Consider the following 24,402-nt stretch of genomic DNA (forward strand, 5'->3'; position numbering starts at 1 on the left):
CCTGGCACTCCGGACTTGTTTCCTGAAAGGGTCTGAAGATCTCCATTCTTCATATAAGTCAGTTTGGGTATAATACAGCATAACTATGTAGTCAATAGCTAGAAGTAATAATTTTTATAATGAGCTATCATTAGACCATGAAGGGAATAAGTAAAATATCTGCTAAATCTGAAAACCTAGAGCTAACATCCAGTTTGAAAATGGCTGTTCCTTGCCTTGAATGATTGTTCCTATGGAGCCTTTCCCCCACCAAAAAGTAGTAACTATGGGGGTAAACCCACCCCCCCGCCCCCGAACCCCCAAATAACCAAAACCCAGCCAAAATCAACAAACCTAAAAAGGCTTAACTTTCCTTTCTAATATCTGGAACACCCTGAATGTGGCAGAGAAACCAAACCCTGATCTGATGCTTATGACCTTGCTAAGATTTGCTATAAAATACTTGGTGTACTATTGGACTTACTGTTGAGTTCTTCCTGGTGTAACATTTGATCAGGAGCTCCGTCACAGTAGAGATATTGCTGGATTAGATAATGAATTTTGGACTTCTTTTATGTGCGCACAACATCTAAGCAAAGCCATTATTTTTCCTTTAACAAGTAACCAAAATGTTTTTTAGTTGCAACTCAGTCTTTCTTCATCTTGTATAGAGCAGATTTTTCCAAGGTCATTGGGGATTTAGGCTCTTGAGTCTTGTTTTTATAAATGGCTTCAGGTTAAAAAAGCCACTGAAGAAAAACCAGTGAGATTGAAATATCATTTCTGAACATGAGACCAACACCTCTATTATTTACAAATATTGCAGTGTATTTAATGTTAAACCCTTGCTTTTACCTATAGGAGTCCAGATAAAACTGACAGCTGATTTCTTTTTTTCTTCCATTTCTTTGAATGGTAATGATTTTCAATACAGTAAGGCAATACTTAAGAGGAAGAGCTCGCACATAATCTTTGTTCCACAGAACCCTTAAGTAATCCTGAAGAAGCTGTTTATTCTATCCTTCTTCACTGTAGGAATTTATCCTTCTGGTAACAGGACCAGTGATGTTTTACCTTCTCACAGCGATGAATCTCTATGGAGCAGTGTGGGGAGTCATACTACAGAAGAGTCTGCAAATACATTTTACTTTAATTACATTCCTGACTGCAAGTGTAGCCTTCTCTGTTTTGTGCACTAGTAAAGTCTTTGCTATGAATGGAAGAAGTGAATCAAAAATTCATTTCATGAAGGATTTAGAACAGGTAGCTGGATCCCTAACTGTCTTGAATAGTAAACAGTAAATGGCCTAATGCAGTGCAACAAATTAAATTAATTCCTTTCATGTGTATTGTCTGCACCTAGCCTTTCTTTTCTCAATTAAAAGAAAACAGGTCTAATACCGCCAATGTAAAACAAAACCATATATCATAGTTAATTAAGTAATTGCTCTAAATTGCCATAACTAACGGATGCCTGCCTAGGTATGTTCACATTGTGAATCCACAGAAAAGGACATAAGGAATTAAGAAGATTCAAATGGAAGAGAGATCACTAGATTAATTACTTTACTGAAAATATTGTAATCGGCCTCTCATACAAGAATGGATACTTTAAAATTCCAGAGGTGATAAATAAAGAACTTCATTAATTTAGGTCTTTACCCTTGAAGGAAATGCCTTTTTATATATACATACATATTTTTTCCCTTCCTCCCCTCCTTTCTGCTCTCATCTTTTTGGCTGTAGACATACAAAGCAGTATCATTGTGATCCAGGATTTATTTGAAGAGATTTCATCTGGAATGGAGTCAAACAGAGCAGTGGCAGGGGAGCTTTTACAGATTATGACCTGTAATCTCATTAATACTCTGAAACACAAAGACCCAAATGTTGAGTAATTTTAGGAAAGACCACAGACTATGTGGCTACATGCCCTTCTGACAAGACATCCTGGAGGCCAAGATGAAACCAGCTTCTCAAAAGTCTAACATGAGATAAAATGCTGCTTATATAACAACTGACACTTAAATTTAATATTTTCAACAGGAGCAACATAAACATTAAATCCCAAGACCATCTCTTTATTCTCTGTCACCTTGCACAATGTTTCTCCTCACAATAAAGGAATTCTCAAGACTTAGTGAAATATATTTCATCCAGTACTGCTAAAGACAGCAGGTCAGTGGCCATTAAAAGCAAAAGCTTTTAATCTCTCTTTTGGAGTTCATCAGACAGTAAACTAGTTCACTGAGGCTGGCTCAGGTCCTTAGCTCTTGAGTAAATTTCACTCTCTCATGAAAAGCTAATTATAGACATAAAAGGTACATTTAGCATCTTGAGCTTGAAAAGCTAGAACAATGTCTAAAAGAAAGTGCTGTGGCTAGATCAGAAGTTTGTCATTACTGTCAAATGAAATGCCAGCAAGATTGTTATGGTTTGTAAGTAGCTCCTTATGCAGACCATGCTGAAGAAAGCTTTCCTAGGGTGGGTGTATATTTTTAAATGGTGCAGAGGCTCACTTTGAAAGGCCTTCTGGAATGACTTCTTGAGAAGAGGTGGCAGAACAGCAGTAGCTGTAAGGTGGTCTATCCTTACATTAATTCTTTGGTACTCTCCTTCATCATAGAATCATAGAATCATTGTGCCTTCCAACACAGCCTTCCAATGCTGTGCTGGAAGGCACTCATCAAGATCATCAAGTTCAACTCCTGGCCTCGCAAAGGACGCTCCAAGAATGACATCATGTGCATGTGAGCAATGTCCAAACTCTTCTTGAATAGAGGCAGGCTTAGTGCTGTGACAACGTCCTTGTGTAATCTGTTCCAGTGCTCAGTTACCGTCTGGGTGAAGAACCTTTTCCTGGTATCCAACCTAAACCTGTCCTGGCTCAGCTTCATGCTGTTTCCTCAAGTCTTATCCCTGGTCACAAGAGTGAAGAGATCAGTACCTGCCCCTCTGCTTCCCCTCACGACCAAGATGAGGTCTCCCTTCAATCTCCTCCTTTCCAGGCTGAGCAGACCAAATGACCTTAATCATTCTTCATAACGCTTCCCCTCAAGGCCCTTCACCACTCTTGTAGACCCTCAAGGAAAGTGCATGGAGCTGAGTTAGGGAGGTTTATGTTGGATATTAGGAAAAGTTTCTTCCCCCAGAGCGTGGCTGGGCACTGGAACAGGTTCCCCGGGGCAGTGGTCACAGCACCAGGCTGGGAGAGTTCAAGAAGTGTTTGGACTATGCTCTCAGGCACAGCGTGTGACTCTTGGAGTGTCCTGTGCAGGGCTAGGAGTAGGACTCGGTGATCCTTGCGGGTTCATTTCAGCTCATCATATTTATGATTCTCTCTGAGGAAAGCCTCCTAAAATCTCAAGTTTTTTTTTTTTTTTTTTTTTTTTAATTGAAGGTAGTTTACAATTTTAAGCAGTATTACAGTATTTCTCTACTGTGGAAGTTCAAAATACAGAAAGCTTTTTGAACTTGCTGAAAGCCAGTAACCATGTGGCTGAAGACAGAGCTTGTTGGAAAGCTAAACCACCTTCTGGTGGCAACCCTGTACATAGATTCAGAGAAAATATTTCCTTAATTTCTGATTTTCTAATAGGTTCAGTTAATTATCTGCTTCTTTAAAAACTGCAAAACTGATTGAAATTTTTAAAAAGCAGGAAAACTTCTTTTTCTTCTTCTAGTCTACAAATAATAGCTAGGGGAAATGAACTGGATTTTTTATAAAATCTTGTACGTATTAACCAGAAAGACTCACTTCTTCTTTCTGTCTTTAGTAAAATTGGATATAAATTAAAACCATGTTTATAAAAATATACTTGATTGTTGTAAATGAAACAGTAAAAAAAAAATTAAATTTAAGGGATCTAAGAACATTATTTATCAAGAGGTTTTACTGCTCATTTACTGGGAAGAATAAACTTTTCCTTAAGGAAAATAAAGTACAAATGCAGAACAAGACAATATTCAATGGTACAAATCCAAGCTTCCTGTGTGCTCATTTAAATCATTCCATCCTGAATTCAGTCTTTCCAGTCTCTGTGCCTGTGGTAGTAGAGTTTTCTGGCCTTCCTTTAGTTTCTCAGCGTCTTTGTGGTAATGGTTGTGCCTAAAAAGGGAATGAAATGTTCCAAGTGACTTCACACAGACATGCCTAGGGCCTGATCCAAGTCTATTGACGAGGCTGGAGCCCTTCCATTTGCTTCAGTGAGCTTTGAATTGGATATTTTATAAGGATGTTGCCTCCTGGCTTCCTGATACGATAGACATGCACAAAGAGGCCATATTTGCACTGCTCCTTCTTTTGTGCTCTATCAAACAGTATCTTCGTATCTCACTTGCTCTCCCCATAACTCACTGTCTTACTGAAAGAACCATTTTAGGTATTTTTCTTAGATTTAGGTCATTTAGGAATATTGTATTAACTGTGCTTTCTTTTTTTTTTTTTTGGTAATGAAATGTGGCTTGATTACTCTCTATTCACAAATCTAATTTTTCTAGATTTCCTCCATTATTATTTCTCTTTTGCTAACAAAAAATGTTTTCTCCCCCCAATTCAACATAGTTTATAAAAATTCTTAGCTTTATTTATTGTGTTTCTGGGGTTCTGAACGAAGTAAAACAAGGCCTTGTGTAATACAGATTTCTGTGGTAATATAGGTTTCTCTCTACCATTGACTGTGATGCTTTTTATCAATACCTTGTGTATACACTCATCCAGGTTGTCATACCAAGTGACAACCATCTTCCAAATCATAGTAATCTGAATTTTATAAAACCTCGTAGTAAATATAACTTAATGTTTTATCAGAATCCAAATGTAGTACAGCCAGCACTATAAACTTCACTTCATGTTCCTCCAGACAGTTTCTTACAGACCTTATCAAATAAGGCATCAGTTACTCTGTCAGAAAAAAAAATCATGTTCAACCATTAAATTTTACTAGTTTTACACTCACAGTATTTTGTATGACTGCTTAGTCATCTGAATGTTTAGTGGCCCTGTTTCTCCTCTCCATGGCATACAAAGTAGTTACTCAAGTTCTGAACACTTTTGAAAACTGAAATCCCTTCCCTTCCCTTCCCTTCCCTTCCCTTCCCTTCCCTTCCCTTCCCTTCCCTTCCCTTCCCTTCCCTTCCCTTCCCTTCCCTTCCCTTCCCTTCCCTTCCCTTCCCTTCCCTTCCCTTCCCTTCCCTTCCCTTCCCTTCCCTTCCCTTCCCTTCCCTTCCCTTCCCTTCCCTTCCCTTCCTTTCCCTTCCCACAGTCCTGTATGTCTTACTGTATCAGGAATTAAAATATAGAAATATGGAAATTGTACAATTTCACAGCTTAACTCTTTTGGTACTGTTAGAGTGTTGATCATCTTAAACAAGCAGCTCAGAAGTGCTCACATATTTCAAGTATTGTCTTTTTCTGTTTTTCAGTCTTTCTCAATATAAATTTGATTGTGTCTGTCTGCCTTAATTTTTATGTCCTTTTGATTTACTTCCTCTGAAGAAATTATTTTAAAATTGTTTTTACTGTACCTTACACAGTTATAAGGCATCATTTTAATTTCTCTTATCAATTATGACAGGCACTTAGCTCAACCTTGCTCCTTCTAAAGTAAACAGGAGTGCAAATGGTGTATCCAGAAGGCTCAGGAATAGCACTAAGCTGACATTTCTCAGTGTATATGTAGCTCACCTCTGTGCCAGAGAGAGATCAAGCCTGGAACCACCCCACCATGCAACTTGATTTCCATGTGAAGACAGATCAGGAAAGGAGCTGTAACATATCTGAAAATACTCTTGATAAGCACACAGGGTAAAATCTCTTGTCTGTTAGACTGGCTTTATCCTTGGTATTACAGAGACAACTTTCTTTTGCTAAATTACATCACTTGGTTGAAATGCTTTCTTTCTTCTGAGTTTTGGGTTTGGGTTTTTTTTCTCCCCATTAAGTTCTTTCCATTTTCAATTTCCACAGCAACATGTTAAATCTTGTTTAAGTCTTATTCCATCATTCATCATGAATTCACAAGACTGCCTCCTGAACCTCATGCTCTGAATTTTTTTTATTTTCAGTAGCAAGTGAACTAATATATTTCGATAAAAGTGACATTTTGCCATCATCAGCTTCTTCTCAACTTGTGAACTTTAAGTCTTCATTTCAGTCTTATTCATTAGATCCTAAAATCATTCCTCAGCTAAAATTTTCATAGGATTCAAAGAGCACTTTCTCTGAATTAAGACTGTCATTTCAAGTTTCTTTGGTGGCTTTCCATTGCAAATTTTTACCTGACTGATGAAGAAGGTGGGATGCTTTTTACACCATATTAATTTTATATTGAAAAAAAAAAAAAAGAAAAAGAAAAGAAGCTGCTTTCCAGCTTTGTTCCTTTTTACTGAGTAAAAAAAATCAAAATAATTCAATCTCTTATTTTATACACAGAGCTACTACTAATATCATTATGAAATACACATCCATTTGAGGAGTGGTTGAATCTTTTTTGTTGTAAAAAATAAGGAAGTAAAACACCTGGTACATTAGATGAAGGAATAACTGAAATAAACTCAAGAAACCTTTGCGAATAACTTTCAGTCAAAAAATCCTGAAGTGGCCAAGAATGACTATGAATCTTCAGAGCAAACAAACAAAACAAATCAAAAACAAAACGCAAAACCACAAAGATTGAGAGCAGTCTGTTTCTAATAGGCTTTCTGAGCATTAAAGCTCTCTTAAAAACATCAGTCACAACTGCATGGGCAACCCCAGGAGTCACTGAATTTAAGCTCTGGAATCACAGAGCACAAACCAGTGTCTAAACTTAACCCACATTGGGAGGGGATATTGCACCTTCTTGTAAATGGTAGACTAGAGTGGCCCATTTCTTTCATTCTTTGAAGGTAGAAAATGCTGAAATAACTAGGAGGCATTAAAATAATAAGCCTTTAGGAAAGCAACATTAGTTAACAAATTATTGTAGAACATGGTTCCTCTAGATGTGATTAGAGCTCATTTTACAAGTAATTTAACTATCAGACTGGGAGAAAAAATAACTGGTTTTCTGACAGTCAGTTTGGCTGACTCCCCCACCATCAGCAGATGCTCTTGCTCAGGACACAAGTCCCAGTTTGTTTTCTTTTTTTTCATGTTCACACTATGTGGAATAGCAGGACTCTGATACTGAGTTCTCATTCCTCTGGGCAGAGCTCCAACTCTAAGCTCACCTCATGTGTCTTATGTGTGGCTGCCAGCAGGTAAAGACAACTGTCCTTTAGAAATTACAAAGCAGATTTAGCAGCCTGTGAATACCTTGCTACTGAGACTGATACACCCTCCTAATTTTTGGCACTGGTACTTGGAGAAAAAAAGTAATCATGAAATACAGTAGGGATAATTACCAAATTGAGAAGAGAAAGTTTTCAGATGAGCAACAGGCACATTTTGGAGGAGGGAGAGGAGAATGTTTGCTATTTTTAATTACAGCTCATTAGACACAGAGAATCAGCTCTCAAATCAGTGGGGAGAATGGCATAACTTCAGTAAAAGTCAAATGAAACACCAAAATTTCATATAAATCGGGAGTTTCTTTGCTCTGTCTTGAATTGTTTTCCTCTACAAATCTGCTTCTCTTGGCTGCACCACTTCATCATATAAACACAGCCTAAGTCAGATCTCTAGAGGGAAACATCTGATGCTGAAGATCCAGCACCCATACCATGAATTTTCTAATGTATATCCACCTCAAGGATGGAAAATGATTCTTTCAAACTTGCTTTAGTCTGGCGCTGTACATCAGAGCTGTGTGATAGAGCTTCTATACATTAGGGCATTGGGCCATAATTTTAAAAATGTTTTACCTGACAGCAGAGCAGGCTGTGTGCTTTCACATCACCTGCAATGTGAAGTAAAGTCTGGAAAGTGGAAATCATTGCAATCTGCTTCTCAAACACATGCTTTGAATCCAAATGAAAATGGTAGTATAAGTATAAATCATCTTAAATATGAATGATCTGCAGCAAATTAAGGCTATAAAAGTTGTAGGCGAACTTCTGCAAGAAAATGATCAGCAACTGGGAGAGATATGGCAGCTAATTTTTGACCAGGAGGTGAGTGAGTGGCAGCACAGGAATCTGTGGTACAAATCCCACATTCATATCCATAAAGATAAACAACTCCTTAAGTGATGCAACCGTGATATCACATCCCTGAAGTATATCTCATTGCAACATAAACACTACAACTGCAGATTTGGTGTATCTTGATGTCATTAAGAGTCTGTCATAGGGCAGTGATTATAGAAAATTATTTATGCTATAGCAACCTCACATTTTATGTTCCCTATGTTAGCATTCTTTTGAGTGCCTTTATTTCTTTGTCATAAATTTCTCCTTTTATTTGAAATGTGGAAGTTGATGGATTTGGTGTAAAACTGGTTTAATTGAGATTCCATTTAGATTCTACTCTATAGTATGATGAAATTCCAACTAGTCTAGCACTGTAATTAATTAGAAACCTGTTTAAGACATAGAATGGTATGTCTCAATTTCTAAATTGCCTATCAAGAGTATTGCATTAAATTTTGATGTTTTCATGAGGAAGTAGTACTGATGTGTATAATAAAATGCCTTTGGATCTGAGTTCAGAGGGTGATTTTGAGACTGAGAGGAAATGAGTCCAAGTGATATTAAATGTAAATCATAACATGTACATTAATTCTGACCACTTGTAACCTTTGTGTCTCTCCTTCACACTTTTTCCTCATGTCTCTTTCTTCCATCACTTCCTCATTTATCTGAAGGGCTCTGCTACATGCGAATGACACAAGATTTCTCTCTGAGATACAAGATAAACAGATAAAGAAAGAACTTCCTTTACACGATTTTTTCAGAATTGCCCTGCAATCCTGTGTAGACAAGACATTCCTCACAACATGTTGGCTCAGATTTCAGCAAGATGGGAAGTAGCAGCAAGGCTAACAGAAAGCTATATGTCTACACAGAGCACTGGTCCAGTAATTTTTGGGGATATAATTGCCATAATACCTATCTATAAGAATTAATTGCAGGAAAGAATATGCTCTGCAGATGCTATTTAATCCATTGCCATCAAGAGTGCAATATTCTTGCCACAACCAAAAAGGGATCAATAAACATATTTGAAACCAGACTCAGGGTTGGCTTTTTTAGCTACAGTTTCCTCACAAAACTCTTAGGCAAATAGCATTTTCTAGGCTATGCAAAAATAGGGATCTGATACGAGTTAGTCTGACTTCTTGTTTAAAGCATTTGAAACTGACTAATTTAAGTAGTGTTAAAGCAAGGAAATACATTCAATAATTGTTGCTCATGTTTACACTCCTTCTCTTGAAATTCCAACAGAAATATAAAGTACCTAACACCCAAAGAACAACATTTGCATGATATAATTATTTTTCCACATGAAAGAAAAAAACGCTCTGTAGAATTAATGGTATTACAGGGTGAGCAGACAACATGATGAAACTGAATAAAGCTTATGAGGCAATGATAGGCATTGAGTGCATGTGTTGCAGCAAGATGATGCAAAGTTCAGGCATTCTTTTTTGGGCCTCCCCCAGAGTACAAAGTAATAATTTTACTCCTTTGAAACCAGAGATACTCCAACTAAGATTTTCAGGAAGCTTTGAAAGGAAATAGACATTTATTTTAAGCACTTTTGGTAGAGGTAAGAAATATCGTATTGGAGAAGGGAATTACAGGTAAGTTATTCTTCATTGTGTATACATAAAGCAATATTTTAAATTATTTTAATTTTTTTCTCATATTATATCTTTGAGATGGTGAGATAAGCACTGGGCTTTGGTGCACTAATTGAAGTTTTCTGTTAGTTTTTCACGTGATAGTCATGCTTTGAGCATGTCCATAGATATATGCCATGGTGTAAGGGAGCTAGTGCACACTTAAAACATGAAAAACCTTTTACTAACTTCTACAGTTTTCCCATTACCTACTCTTCTGAAAGCATGCTATGAATCAAATCCTCTGTTTTCATGGTAAAGTAGTACTTTTGAAAGGTAATTTAGAGGTTGAAATCTTCTATTGAGCTACATAGCAGAATTAGTAATAATTGTCCAATTTTGCCCATTACTACTTGTCCAATTCACTGACTGGATTGACTGTTTTCAGAGCAAAACTGTCACTCAGACTGGAGACCTCTGCAATCGTTACTCTCTTCTTCCTACACTTGAATAAAATACATGATACTCATGTATTTATGAAATAAATATTATTGCTGGAGTTCAAATCTCTTCTTTCCTATGGTATTAGTTCAGTTTGCTAAGTCTCTACCTACATGGATCTCTAATATAGTAGCTGTTAACCTGCATAATCAGATATTTTCTATCATAGCTTTAATTTTCTGTCTAGAAAAGGGCTTTGTTGATTTAGATTGACAAGGAAGATACCAGTTCTTTTCATTTGTTTCATTGACTTTGGTACGGCACCAACCAGGAAGTGGAGCTACATGTGTCGTTTATAGATACACTAGGTCTACAGATTCTGTGTAGATTCCTACTAAGTGAATTTAAGGTACCATCAGCATGCAGTTCTCAGAAGTAGCTGTGTCACAACTGTTCTGTTGTGGGTTATTCTCATTAAGGATAAATTAATAGCATGATAAAAATATCTGGGAAATAATATCAAGAGAGATCAGAAGCCATTTTTGAACTCTATGACATAGATTTAAAGGGAGGAAAAAGATCCTTAAGCCAGTGGACTTCAGATGTATAGAATAACACTAAGAGTTTATACGCATGTGCAAATGCCAAAAAGGAGAAAACTATTTTGAACAAATAATGTTAAATCCAGAAAAAAATGCATCATGTATCATTCCATTAATATTTTCTCTGAGAAAATAACTATGTGAGAGGCTAATCCTGTTCTCTACATGTACTAAACTCCCTTCAAGTCAGTGAGAGTTTTGCTGGTGTTAGAACTGCCTGATTAGTACCCAAATTTATTCAGATTTACAGTTTGAACTGACTCCTAATCTTTCCAGCAAAAATACAACACTTAGTGGTCCTGAATTCAGTGAAGACATCCACATAGACAGATTCTTATTTACAGCCAGAGTGATTTACAGAGGCAGAGACTAAATCTGCCATTAAGATTGTTGACATAGCCTTCCTCAAAAAGCAGGCCAAGAAACATTAACTTAAAACTCTCTACTTATTACTGAGTGTTGTTTATAGCTGTTCTGTCGGTTGTTCACCTCATATAGATTCAGTACAACTCCTCATGAATTCATTCCCCAACGCCAATTTTTGTGCTTTATTTCCCTTTCTGTTAAAGAGACCTAACTGCAGCAAAGTAAATATTCTTCTGGTACTGGGAATATTGAATTTATATACAAATTCCATGAGAATCTTTTATATAGAGGCAGGCCATCAGCTTAATACGATTATAAACTCTGCTTGTTTCATTAAGCTGCAAGAGCATTTCATTTGCAGTGGCTTTTTTGGACACTATGACAGTGTACCATTGCACATGAACTTGTGCTCTGAACAAGAACTTCAAAGCAATTTTAAAATCTTTTGAAAAATCTTCTTGGATATCCCAGATAGATTCTATTCACTTGGCATTGTCAGAACAAGTGATTAATTAAAAGAAAGAAGCAACATCCCAAAAGAGACAAACTAAAAAGAAACTCCCCACCACATTAGTAGAAAAGAAACTGTAACTTGTTTTACCTGTACACCAAAAATTATTTATCTCATCTGGATCAAATATGCAACTTTGGTGAAGAAATAGAAAGAAAAAATATTAATCCTAATGCATTTGTAATTTTGAAGAAAATGTATCAATATTTTCAGCTAACAGCCTGGCTATATAACTATACAAATACCTTTCAAATAAAGTATTTCAAAATAAGGGAGAGTTTTATACACCATCCTTCTAAACTGAAGAAGATTTATGATATGTTGGGAAATAATTTTATCCCCCTAAAAACTTGAGAACTGTAGGTATGACTGGTCTTCCTTCAAAAGAAAATACTGTCCTATCTACAATATCTTTGTGATAAGAGCACTCCTCAAATATGAGAAAAAGTTTAAATTGCTCTGCCTCAGGAAACTTGAATATTCATTTTCAACTGTTTGTCTCATGTTGCAACCACAAGACTGCAAGATTTTGGAAAGGAAATCCTTGTTAGTTGTGTCTATTAAATTATTAAATATTCACAAGGACAAAGACAGTGAACATAGCTCTGCACCAGTTAAGACTCTTGTTGGGCTGGATGTAGTACAAAAGACCTGGGTTTAAATCCTCAGTCTTTTTCATTAAGAATTCAATGAAAGCAGATACTTCCCCTGGATTTTAAAGCTGAATTTCCCCCTCCTAGGGAATTTGAAACAAAAACACCTTGAACATTCAAGTTAATTCCAAGCATATTCTAACTACAGCATCAACATCACCCAGTATCATGTGCTGGTTTAGAAATTTGAATGGCACTGGTGCCTGTGAGGACAATGCATGTTCTTTCTGTTTTCTGAGTCCTTCCTGTAAATATAGACCATATGTAAATTGTTATTATCAATGACTTTGTTTATATGCAGTCAGGATATTATCTATGGTATCATATAGTATTATTATATCTCAGAACAAGCTGGCTTTATAGTTGCACTCCTGATATCGCATTATGCTTTTACTTTTGTTGGAGTGTGTTATAATAAATACCAACCATATCACTGATTCTTTGCATGAAGTCTTTATTTCTTGGGCAACCCACTGCAAGGCATTCATTCCAACAACAGTAACCCCTTCTGCGTGCAGAGTAACCAATTATATTGAATTTTGTGAAATTAATTACTTTTTAGAGAGTAATGTATAAGTAGAAAGATAGTGAAAGGTGTAATCTCTGTATTAAAAAAACTACTGTTGCACCTAAAAACCCAAACTAACTTGAGTACTTCCTTTCTCCAAAGCAAATAATTAAAAGTTAAATCAGAGAAGCGTGGTGAGTTATGCAATTAATTATTGGAGAAGCATCTGGATCTTGAAAGTTTTAGCAAGCACAAGGAAATAATTGCAGTAGGCTCTTCGTTAGGTTTGATACATTTTGCATAACTTTTTTGCTGTTAAATGAATCATTGATATTTGTCACTTATATATTTCTGAAGTAATTAAACTACAGCATATCCTGGCTTGGTCCATGATACACATCCATAATGCTATTTCAGAGGTCAAACTCTGTGATAGTCTTGATTATTTCTGATTTATGTCAAGGCAGATGCATGGTTTTTGTATGCGTTCTCCACATCTCTGCTGAGTTTGTAAAACATGCTGAGCACAATGAGCTAGGTCATAACTGCTCTTTAAAATGTGCTTTGCAGAAGATTTAAGAGAAGGAAAAAAGTGGACTAAGTATAGGATTTTGTATTCATTGCTGGAAGCATGGTCCATATCACAGTCAGTTTTTATCACAGTAGTATTAAGCTATATGTTGAATTTTGCTTAAAACTTCATTGCTACAATGAAGGATGATCTTTAGTTTCAAAAGCACAGAGAGTGAAAGAAAACTGAGGAGGTAGAGCCACAAGCCATATTATCTGTGAAAGTTATATTTAATATAGGCCGTGATAATTAAAAGTTTTCTGAGGGCTCTGAAAAACATCCAGATCATCAGATTTAATGACTTTGGGGCACCTAAATTAGGTGTTTCAAGTTTGGGAGCCTCAATTCAATCTACATGACCTAATTTGAAATCTGTCATTTAAATAGGGGCGATCAGAATTTCTGAAAAACAACCCTCCTGTTTCAATACTCAAATGTGGATTAAGATCCCCAGTTTTGAGACCTACATTCAGTTATTTTGCACTAGATCATGATATTCTTTCTTGTAGAGCTGCAGAGAATGTGGAGGGAGCCAACAGTGTCTACAGCAGCACTACAGGAGCATTTCTCTATTCAGATCTTGATTTTGTAAGAATTGATTAGTTTCTGTTGTTTTTTTTTTTTTCCTGTTCCCTTGAAGTGAAACAAGAGGGTATTTTTTAAGGTGTTTTATGACATTAGAGGTGTATTGCAAAGTTCTAAAACTTCTTAGAAGATACCTATCTAAGAAGAGGGGAAAAAAGACTCTTTTGTCAGTCTTGATAACAAATGCTATATCTTCAGAGCTTTTAACAGGAATTGTAAACAATGAGATTAATAGTTGCTGTTGACAGGAAGAAGTAGGGCACAAGTTTTAGACAAGGCAAGGATTAATAGAATCAAGGAAATGTGGCAATTAAAAGATTGAGGACATTAACACCCATTTAATATCTTTTATTAAACAAGATAGAAAGTTATTGTGTCTTAGCTATAAAATATTTTATACATCATAACTGTCATTAGTAACTTGTTGATAGAGATTCTTGTTCATAAAAAATAAATCAGAAAGTTTTTAACTATCAGAAAAACAATGTTTTGAACAAGACCAGAAATGGAATAAAGTAGTGACAGTTTTGTCCCATTAATGTTTTACTCTCTTCATAAGAACATTTTCTGATGTGAATAAATTCAAGAACAAGATGCAATACCTCTAAAGATCTTCTCAGCTCCTAGGTTATCCTTGCAACCTGGAAGTGGCCTGCTTGAGTTTTAGTTATGAAAAGCACCTTTGAAAAGCTGCTCAGTGGGCTCACAGGGACAACCTTCCCACATTTAGGGATTCTTAAGGGCTCCTCCCAAACTTGAGAGGCAACTTGAACCTGTTTACTTTATAAGGCAGGCAAAGTTTTCCAATGAATAAAATTTTGGCTTAGAGCTCGTTCTAACTGCAAAATTCTGTGTTAGCCATGGGAATAAGCACAAGGTATTTGTCTGCTTAGATTTCAATAATTTATCCTCTGAGGCACCCAATGGATAGCAAGTTTAGCCAAGTAGTTTGAGGGAATGTTTAAACAGAACTTTTCCATGTGTAAACAAACATTGATGACTGACAGTAAAACATAAGTCAAAGTCATAAGAAAAATAATCACAGAATCCATTCCTATGATAGAGAGCTTTCCAAAGGTATATGAAATCCCATTTGAAGCTAAACAGTGTAGCCCATTACTGTCAGAATTTCTTCCCTTTTCTTAGCCTTAGATATTATTTGACTTGCTGCATTTTAAAAAACTATTTTTGCATAGCTGTGAAGTGCTTGGCCATAGCCTGAGCTTCCCACTATGGGGAAGTTTATCAAGTGACATGTCAGTTGTTAACTACTCTGTCAAGATAGGAGTATTTGAAAATGTAATTAATAGCTGTTTTTTTTGAGAGTTTTATCCTGTATTTCCGGACAATTGCTTTGAAACATATTTCTTAATCACCTCTGCTTAGAACTTCTCTTTCCCCTCTCCTTGATCTTTAAAAATGAGGTCAAACTTGAATTTTAGGTCACAGTGGAGAAGTGCAAAAATCAGTAACTACTTCATACTGTACCTTATAATAACTGCTTCATTTAAACCACCATCTTGATGTTTTATCAAAAAGCTGAGAAGCAATGAGTTTCAGAGTCACTAATTATTAAAAAAGGCATATCATTTTGATTGACAAATAATTTATCTTATCAATATATGATAACCTGAAGACTTCAGTGTTATTCAAAACTTTATTTATTATTTCAAGTTCAAGACCTTAACATTCTATAACTAGATTAGCTTTTGGATATGTTTTGCCTGGTTCTAAGAAGAATCAAAGTAGTTTAAATGCAGCTAAGATACTTCTAAAAATTGCTTTACTACCACAGCAGTGTCTTCAGAACTCTGAGTACCTATTAAGGGTCTCTCTTCATGCAACATTTTGTATTTGTACCCTGGTGGAGTGGGCCCTGCCAGCCAAGGCAGGAATATGCATGGCTTTGCAACCTGCCAGTCCCCTACAATGTTCCAGCACCCAGAATGAAGTTCTTTACGGGAACCAGAAATTCAATTGGGTTAGTTCATTTCAAGCGATAGTCAATAAATAACAGAAAGCAGCTCAAAATGAAAAACAGAAGCAGCTTGCTACTTTCTAGAAGGAAGGGTAAGGCTCCTAGGTGTGCTGGCCATACTGGTACTAAAGACAGAAAGAGGGGAGGTAGTAAAAGAAGCAAACAAGGACTCCAAACCCTAACCCAGATTCAGATCCAGGTTCTAAGAAGGGTTTCAAAATGTAAAATTATAGGCACTTGAAATTGTCCTTTTCATTTCTGTATTTAATTATTTTGCTTTCACTGGTTCTTATGAAAGATAGAGAGGCATAACTGAGGCTAGAAGACTAGCAGAGAAGAGATGAGGAAAGCACAGTCCTGTTCTCTTTGTTGCACCCCTTTGCTATAGAAAACTCACTGCTTCTTTTGCAAACTTGAGAGAGGTCAAAAAAGAAGAACAAATGTGACCCCTAGAAAATAATCTCTTTCATCCCTCTTGCTCTGCTAAGGATACACTTCTTGTCTTGCAAATGGAGCCATTTGACAATCATTGCTCTCAGTGTCTGGTTAAGCTTCATCTTTGGTTCTAACAACTAGTGCACTTTTGACCTCCCTGTGCTGTCGTAGACATACAGTGGCAAAAAAGGTCAAGGAAGAACTTTTCCACAAAGATTATAGTCTTGCAAAACTTTTCCTCTGGACAGCCTTAGAACATGGATATTGGCCTTATTGGACTGATTTTAAGGAAATTCAAGGTTGCTGCAGTGTAAGCAAAGACTATCTCTCTTCTACTATTGCTGAGGAGCCCCACACTAGTCCCCTTTCTGAGACACGCTTTTCTTTACACTTTCTTCCGTGTATTTATGGTCAGCTTTCTGTGCCTTTCAAAAGGGAGGGGAATAAGAGATTTTTGTTCTCTGCAAAAATATGGGCTTGTCTAGCTGTGGTGAGAGCAAAGGGGCCAGCAGTGATTGGGACAGGAAAAGTAAGTGCACTTTTTGGAATTACTAAATTATTCATCTGCCCAGAGTTTATATACAAGCTCTAGAAATACACATAGTAATAAATATTAAAAAAATTAAAGCTTCTGTTTTTACACTAATAAAAACTAAGCCTTTCAGAAATGTCTTATATAAATACTCTTAACTCTTAGGTTTTAAAACAAGTTAATACTGCAATAGCTATTTCATTTTTGTCTTAAAAATATTAAAATCTTGGTCTTGCACAAGTGGCCAGGAATTGAAATTCCTGGATTTAGGCACTAGCCTATAATCTAATCTCGGAGAATTATTGGAAAGATCCACTTAAAGATCTTTTCCTGTAATTGTTTCTTCTTTTTTATGTTTATATTCTAATGCACATGGTATGCTACAAATAAACTTGGTCTCTGCCAGTACTAAAGGGAAATTTGTCATGTGTTATTACACTGTGCATTTAGCAGCTTGCATTGTGAAGAGGATCTAAATTCTGCAAAATCTAGTGTTGGCAGCAATGATCATGAATTGCAATGCAAATTAAAATATATAGAGAGTTAATGTATTATATAATTTATACATTTCTTTAGAATGCAGGAATATATTTTTATATTTTTATATTTATTTTTATATTTTTATATTTTCATATTTATTTTTATATTATTATATATTTATATTTCCTTTTTCCAAAATACTTACAACAGTAGAATGTAAAGATTTAATTATGAAATAAATTGTTTTAAACCTTCTATTTCTAACTGAACCTTGAAATAGATTTCTATGTCTAGAGTGAGATAATGAAAAATATTAAGTAATATGCAACATCATAGCAAGCTTACCATACTTAAAATGCTAGAATGCTACTTAGCCAAAAGTATTGACTGATGATGAAGTATAGTCTGGATGAAACTACTATAGCATGAGGAAATCATTATGCCTTTTTAAAGCAGACAAAGTTATTCTTTAGGCAGATTCATCCCACTTCATTAGCACTTCTATGAGTTCCAGTTAGTTGTTTCAGGTTTTCACCTATATAACAGAAAATTATCTTGCATAAAGACTGGCTATTTATGGGGCCACTGTGGTGTGTTTTACATCATAACAATACTGCCTTTTTAAGCAACTGTGTCTTAGTCTCATCCAGTTCCCATATTGTATCTTGTGTCACCACTTATTTATGTATATACTGCTTTTCCTTAGTGTATAGAAGACCTCACTATCCAGCTTCCATTTTCCAACACTGCAGAAGAAGAAATACTCAAGGATCTTTTCCCACTTTCATTCTAACCATGTTCTCTGTGTTGAGAATAGAATTTCCTAATATGCAAAAGAAATAATGAGAGTCTGGAGCCTGCTTTATGGTCTAGGTATTACTAGTAGATGAAGCAGCAAGAGCTCCTTTTCCAGAACCACTGTTTAGGGATCCTTGTGTAGGAACAGCTTAGCTTCTGTTCACTAAGATTGTCACAATGAAATTCCAGTTACAGACTTCAGACCTATCTTTAAAAGAGGATGGGCATAAATGGAAGAACTTTATACTACGTAGGTTTGCTTCTTTTTAAAATTTGGCTCATGAGAAACATAGAATTTGTTTATTTGAGAGAAGGTGTACAGAGGAATTTTTGGGGGTTGTTTTTACCTTTTAATAACAAACAGATATTCTCCCAAAAACTACTGTATTGCCTCTACTGCAAGGCAAAAATAACCATATAGTCACAAAAGAAGGACTGGGGAAAATTACTCAAATGGTATGTTCATTTGAATGTTTTGGTGTGTTGTCTCATTGGTAATGAAGCATAAGATAAGGACATTTTTATCCAAACTGATGTTTCAGCAAATAATATTGTAAAGATGGTATATTTACGGGGTAGTTTGTAGATTCAAGTGTACAATTCAATAATTGTAGACATTGAAATAGTTCTTGTAGCCCACACCTACCTTGAGTATTGTTTTCCTTTGTTGTGCAGAAGCCACACCAAATCACTCTACTTCATGTGCCAGCTTATATACATCACTTATAAAATTCTACTTTCCAAGGAACTGATCTGTCATTTCATTCTTTCCTATTAAAGACTGTCAGCTGCCATTCACCAGGATGTCTGGGAAGTTTCTCTCACATTTTTTAAGCCTTTGTTTTCCAGCTCAACACACATATTCAGTGCTGAAAGTCAAGATTTTCCCCAGAGGCCCATTTTTCCACAGCAGCAGATCTCTATGTGTTTGTTGCAGACACTAAATAACTGCAGTTCTAATACCTCTAAAAATGTCATGTCAAACTTCTTTTTAGAAGAGCTGGATGAAATCTCAGCTCCTGTTCACAGAAGCCAGGGTTCAGCTGCAGATCTGTTTTGATAAAATCTCAGCCTCTGTTCACAGGTGCCAGTTGAAGAAGGCGAGACAGGGCAAATCAAGAACATTATTCTGGCAGTGCAAGAATGACAGGAAGTATGTTCCTGAAATTTTTTGCCTTTGCATAAACTTCATGAGTATATAACAAAAAATAATTATTAGAATGTAGATTTCTAAAATTAACATAAACTTTCATGATATCATAATTTTAATTTTATGAAGCTTAAGACATACTTTGAGATACATTTCCTTAGTGTGTTTACTGTCACAGTAAGAGTCAGTAAAGATAAATACTATTGTTCATGATTGAAAAAACATAAAAAAATAATTTTACTGTATACCATATTCTAAAAGAACCTCTTGAATCTTTGTGTGAGGATATATGAGTTGGCTTGCTGTTGAAACTATATAGGTTTTTTCCTAAGAAAAAATTTTAATTAAGAATTCCAGTTGCATGCAAAGCACGGTTTCTCTCTGGGCTCATTTAAAGACCCATGAAGTAAAAGCCCTGGTACAGAATTGTCTTCAATGAACAAAAAATATATTATTGCATAAAAGTTTCAAAGTAGCATGAAAGTCTAAGACAAATATAATTATTATTATCGGTGTATCATCTCAAACATGTTGTTATAAATGACATTACATCAGATGAGTTTGAAAACAGTTTTCCATTTTGCACTGTATTTGACAAGGTGATTCACTGTGTAGAGCAGTTTAAGATGTCAGTCCCCATGGAAAGAATTGAGTTGTACTGATGTGCTCATGAGCATTCCTCCATCAAAGTATGTGATTAAAGAAGGGGTATTCTGAAATATTGTTACCCAACTGGCCTGAAATATGAGTGTTTTCTTTATTGAAATATAATTTATCACGGTCAACTCCATCTAACTAAACATGTATATGTTAAATGCAACATATGAAAAGCTGGTAATAATTATCCACAAAATCATATTTGTGATAAGTTTTTATGCTGCAACACAATGGTTTGTCAAGGAATTAAAATAATTTGGTTTTGACACCACATCTTCATTTTCAACAGTGGAATGATGAGTAAGGAAAAGATACCCAGACATTTTCTATGCATTTTTTATGTGCCTTGAGTGTGTCGTTGGCTCATTTTTGATTGCCTCAGTGAAAGACAGAAATTTTCCTCCTTGCTTTAGCCATTTTTGCATTGAATTTGGAAAATTTCCCCTGTCCTTTCAGCAGACAACAGATTTCATCATGGAGAATTAAGTTTGTTCTCCACTGTCATTCATTTGGACTAACATCCTCTCTTGGCACAGCTGCCCATTCTATATTTACACTCCTTTATAATCTCATTAAGCTATTTGACTCAATAATTTAATGACAAAATGAAATTCCATAGATTAATTCTATATCATGTGAAGGAGTATAGTATCTCCTTCCATCATGTCTGAATTCACTATCAGTTCATTTCCATGAGTGACTTGTTATTATGAGGCTAGGAGAAGAAGAAAAGACAGATTTTTCTTAACCAAATCATTCATTATTTTGAATGCTATCAAGTCTATGTTACAAAATGCTATAAAATAGTTATAGATATATACTATATAACTTTCCTTCTCACTCTCTCTCCATCCTTTCCCCTTTCTTTTTTCCTTTCCTTTCCTTTCCTTTCCTTTCCTTTCCTTTCCTTTCCTTTCCTTTCCTTTCCTTTCCTTTCCTTTCCTTTCCTTTCCTTTCCTTTCCTTTCCTTTCCTTTCCTTTCCTTTCCTTTCCTTTCCTTTCCTTTCCTTTCCTTTCCTTTCCTTTCCTTTCCTTTCCTTTCCTTTCCTTTCCTTTCCTTTCCTTTCCTTTCCTTTCCTTTCCTTTCCTTTCCTTCATATTTTACTTCTACACAGGCACCACTTACATTTCCAGATGCAGTACATGGTATGGCTGAGGAATAACCTGCTGATACACTTGCTGCCTTTGTCTTCCAATCTTACTGTGGCCATGAAGAGTGGTGAGTGGCACAAAAATATGTACTAATAAGTTACAATTTGCCTTTTCTCACAGCTGACAATAATTACTAAGAACACATCCCTCCCCCTCCAAAGAAATCACACAGATACCCCTCCCCCTCTGAGAAGAAACCTCCTATTCAACACCCTGTGTTTAATGCAATCAAATGTTAATTAACTGACAATGGTACACCTGATTGATATGCTTGGCATAACTGAACAGCAGATTCAGAAAAATGAGTATTCATGAATAGTATCACTTTACACTTTCAATAACAAGTCTAGCAATAGAGATAAATCTCTTTCAAAACAGTGTATGCTCCTATTATTCTACAAATACTTTAACCAAAGCTAGTTCCCACCAGCCATCCTTGAAGCTCCACCTCCTCCTCTGCTTCTCTCTTCTTTTTCTTTTATCAGCCAGCATGACATTTGTTGATCTGAATCCTCCCTCCAGTCTACTTGGCACAGCTTCAGCATCATGCATCTCCAGGAATATTTGTACTCTAAAATTACTGAGTTATACAATTCTAAGTTTATGTTTTAACTTAGCTAATCCCCCCACTCTCCAGAAATAAAATAATACTGCTTGCTATTGCAAAGGAAATTCCATTTTTAAAGCACTGAAGCGCTTAGAATTCCTCCTGCCAGCCACTTTCTCTTCACTCCAAGACACTATGGCTCTGATGCCACTTGCCCACCTTTTAAAGCATTACTTTTAAATGATGGGCTCAGCTGGCACAGACAGCAACCCAAGAGAACTATGACGTTGGGGTTTTTTTGATTCATGCAACCATTTCAACCACTGACATTTCCATAACCTTTTCAGCACTTTGAAAAGCCCTACTTTGAGGTAAGTAAAGCAAAAACTGTAGAGATTTGTCTAACATCACTGGGTCAGCATAAATAATGATCAGTTAATAAAAGTATAGTAATGCTACTCAGCTCAGAATATTCTTGATTAAACTACTGGCAGGGACTACCAGGATTAACACAATGATTGTTTGTTTGTTGTTTTTTTTTTTTTGTTTTCTATTCCTTTTATATTTTTTTCTCCCATTGTGTGTTATTTTAAATCTGCTTGCTAAAATTTGTTTTTAAAGATTGTTAGAGGCAGATGTTTCTCAGCCCAAATTTGGTCCACTTCCTTATGAAGAAACAACAAAACCCATGGCCTCCAAAGTGAATTCTATGTTCAGGTTTTTTATTCAAGAGCTACAGAGCAGAAATTCAGGTATATATGCACCATAGCCCGTATGAGAAATTGACATACCACCTTGCCTAAGGACATGTTATTTTCAGTACTACTTATCTTCCCATGAAAAAAAGGAAAATATTTGGAATATATGGTTGATGTTCATTAGAAGCTCTTCCAAAGTCTGATTTTTTTTTTTTATTCTGTAAATGAAGTACATCAAGAATGGTTTGTCTTTTTCACTATTTCTTGAAATCTTGTCAAATATGCCTTTCCCTGTCACTCTCATAATGTTTGGAAAATGCTACAACTAGATCCTTGCTGCATTCAAAACACCCTTACGCTAATTGCAAGAAAGAAAAGTGTTTAAAATATTTCATAAGTTTTAAAAATTATTTTCCCTCCACTTCCAGAATGCCACAGAAACATGGGCTCAACATAAGGCAGAGGTAAAAATATTTACTTATCTAACTGTTCTTTTCATACCATATTTAATTTAATTTTAACCATTGTATAATTCTATAATTCTTGTAAATTTTAATAACTAGTTTGACAAGAACTATGATATCACAGTAACATTTGTAATCTAAAATTACTGATTTATACAACTCTAACTTCAGTTTTAACTTAGCTTATACCCCACTCACCAGAAATAAAGTAATATTGCTTTCTAGTGCAAAGGAAATTCCATTTTTAAAGCACTGAAGCACTTAGAATTCCTTAGCACAGAGACTTAAGTAATGCCAAGTTCACTTATGGCATAGTCCTTAACACATTTCTAATATCAGAGATAAACATGTATTTACTGAGCAAACAATGGTCATATGAAAAATGTAAGCTTTTCAGGTTGGTAGAAATGGCATAAAAGACCGGGAAACTCTGAAAAATCAGACACACAGCACTGAAGGCAATAGATCAGATGTCATTTGTTGGCCAAAACCCCTCTCAAAGTGATGCTATTATTAGGAATAAGTTTGTTATAACTTGTCAGTGGAGGAGATTGACTTGGCTAAGAACTTGACATCCCTGTTAATCCTCTTGAGCCAAGTACGGTCTGGCCTAAACATTAATAACCCCTTTTCTGTGCACAATAGCACAGAAAAATTTACAACATTGTTCCAAATATCTTCTGGCCCAATAAAAAAGGACCAAAAAAACAAAAGCAGCCCTTTTAGCAGATACATGTTATTCAAAATATGTTGTTTTCATCAACACAGGGGAATTGCAATGAAATGCTAAAATATGTGGTGTGGAAGGCCATGTCCTTTGTGCTTCCTGTTACCAAGGAGGAAGGTCAAGATGTTGTCTAAATGACAGCAACTCTTTATCTGAGTTTATTGCAAACCAAAACAGGAACAATTTGAGAATATTTTCATGTGTTTGCATGTTGATGTCTACACACGTACACAATGAACAGCATAAATAACTGTGAGAACATGGAGACACCACCTGACTTTCTTACCAGTACAGTGGTACAGATGCAGTGTATCACTAAAAATCTTTTACTTACCTTGGGAAAAATGCAAACCCCTAAGTGGGAAAGACTGGAGACACGGCTTAGAAGGCTATCCATATTTAAAATTAATCCCATTGAAAAAAACATTTTAAACTGTAGTCCCTGGCATGTATTTTAGCACTAGCGTTAGCATGCACTCCCTTTGCTTAGAGCTGGAGAGCTCTGGGAGAAATGTGAAGTAGGCAGGAAAAGGAGATCCATGTGTCAGGGCCATTGCTGTCAAATGGCCTCCTCACACATTGCAGATGTTGCTCAAGCATGAGCCAGGGAGTGTGTGGAATAAAAAGCAGCCTGTGGAACTTTAGTAGAGAATAAATTCTGCAGAAAGCTTGCAGCGTTCCTCTCTGCCACAAAAAAATTTCGCCAGCAGGAATGAGTTCTATACAGGACTCGCTGCATGGGCTGATCTTAAGGTACTCTTGGTATATCAACATTAGTTTTACACCATACCAATATTTTCCTTTAGGAAATTGCAAGAAGGTCCAGCATAATATGGCTATAAGCATGACTTACACTAAGAGAGA

The sequence above is a fragment of the Anomalospiza imberbis genome, chromosome 6 (assembly GCF_031753505.1).
Source record: "Anomalospiza imberbis isolate Cuckoo-Finch-1a 21T00152 chromosome 6, ASM3175350v1, whole genome shotgun sequence".
NCBI classification, from domain to species: domain Eukaryota; kingdom Metazoa; phylum Chordata; class Aves; order Passeriformes; family Viduidae; genus Anomalospiza; species Anomalospiza imberbis.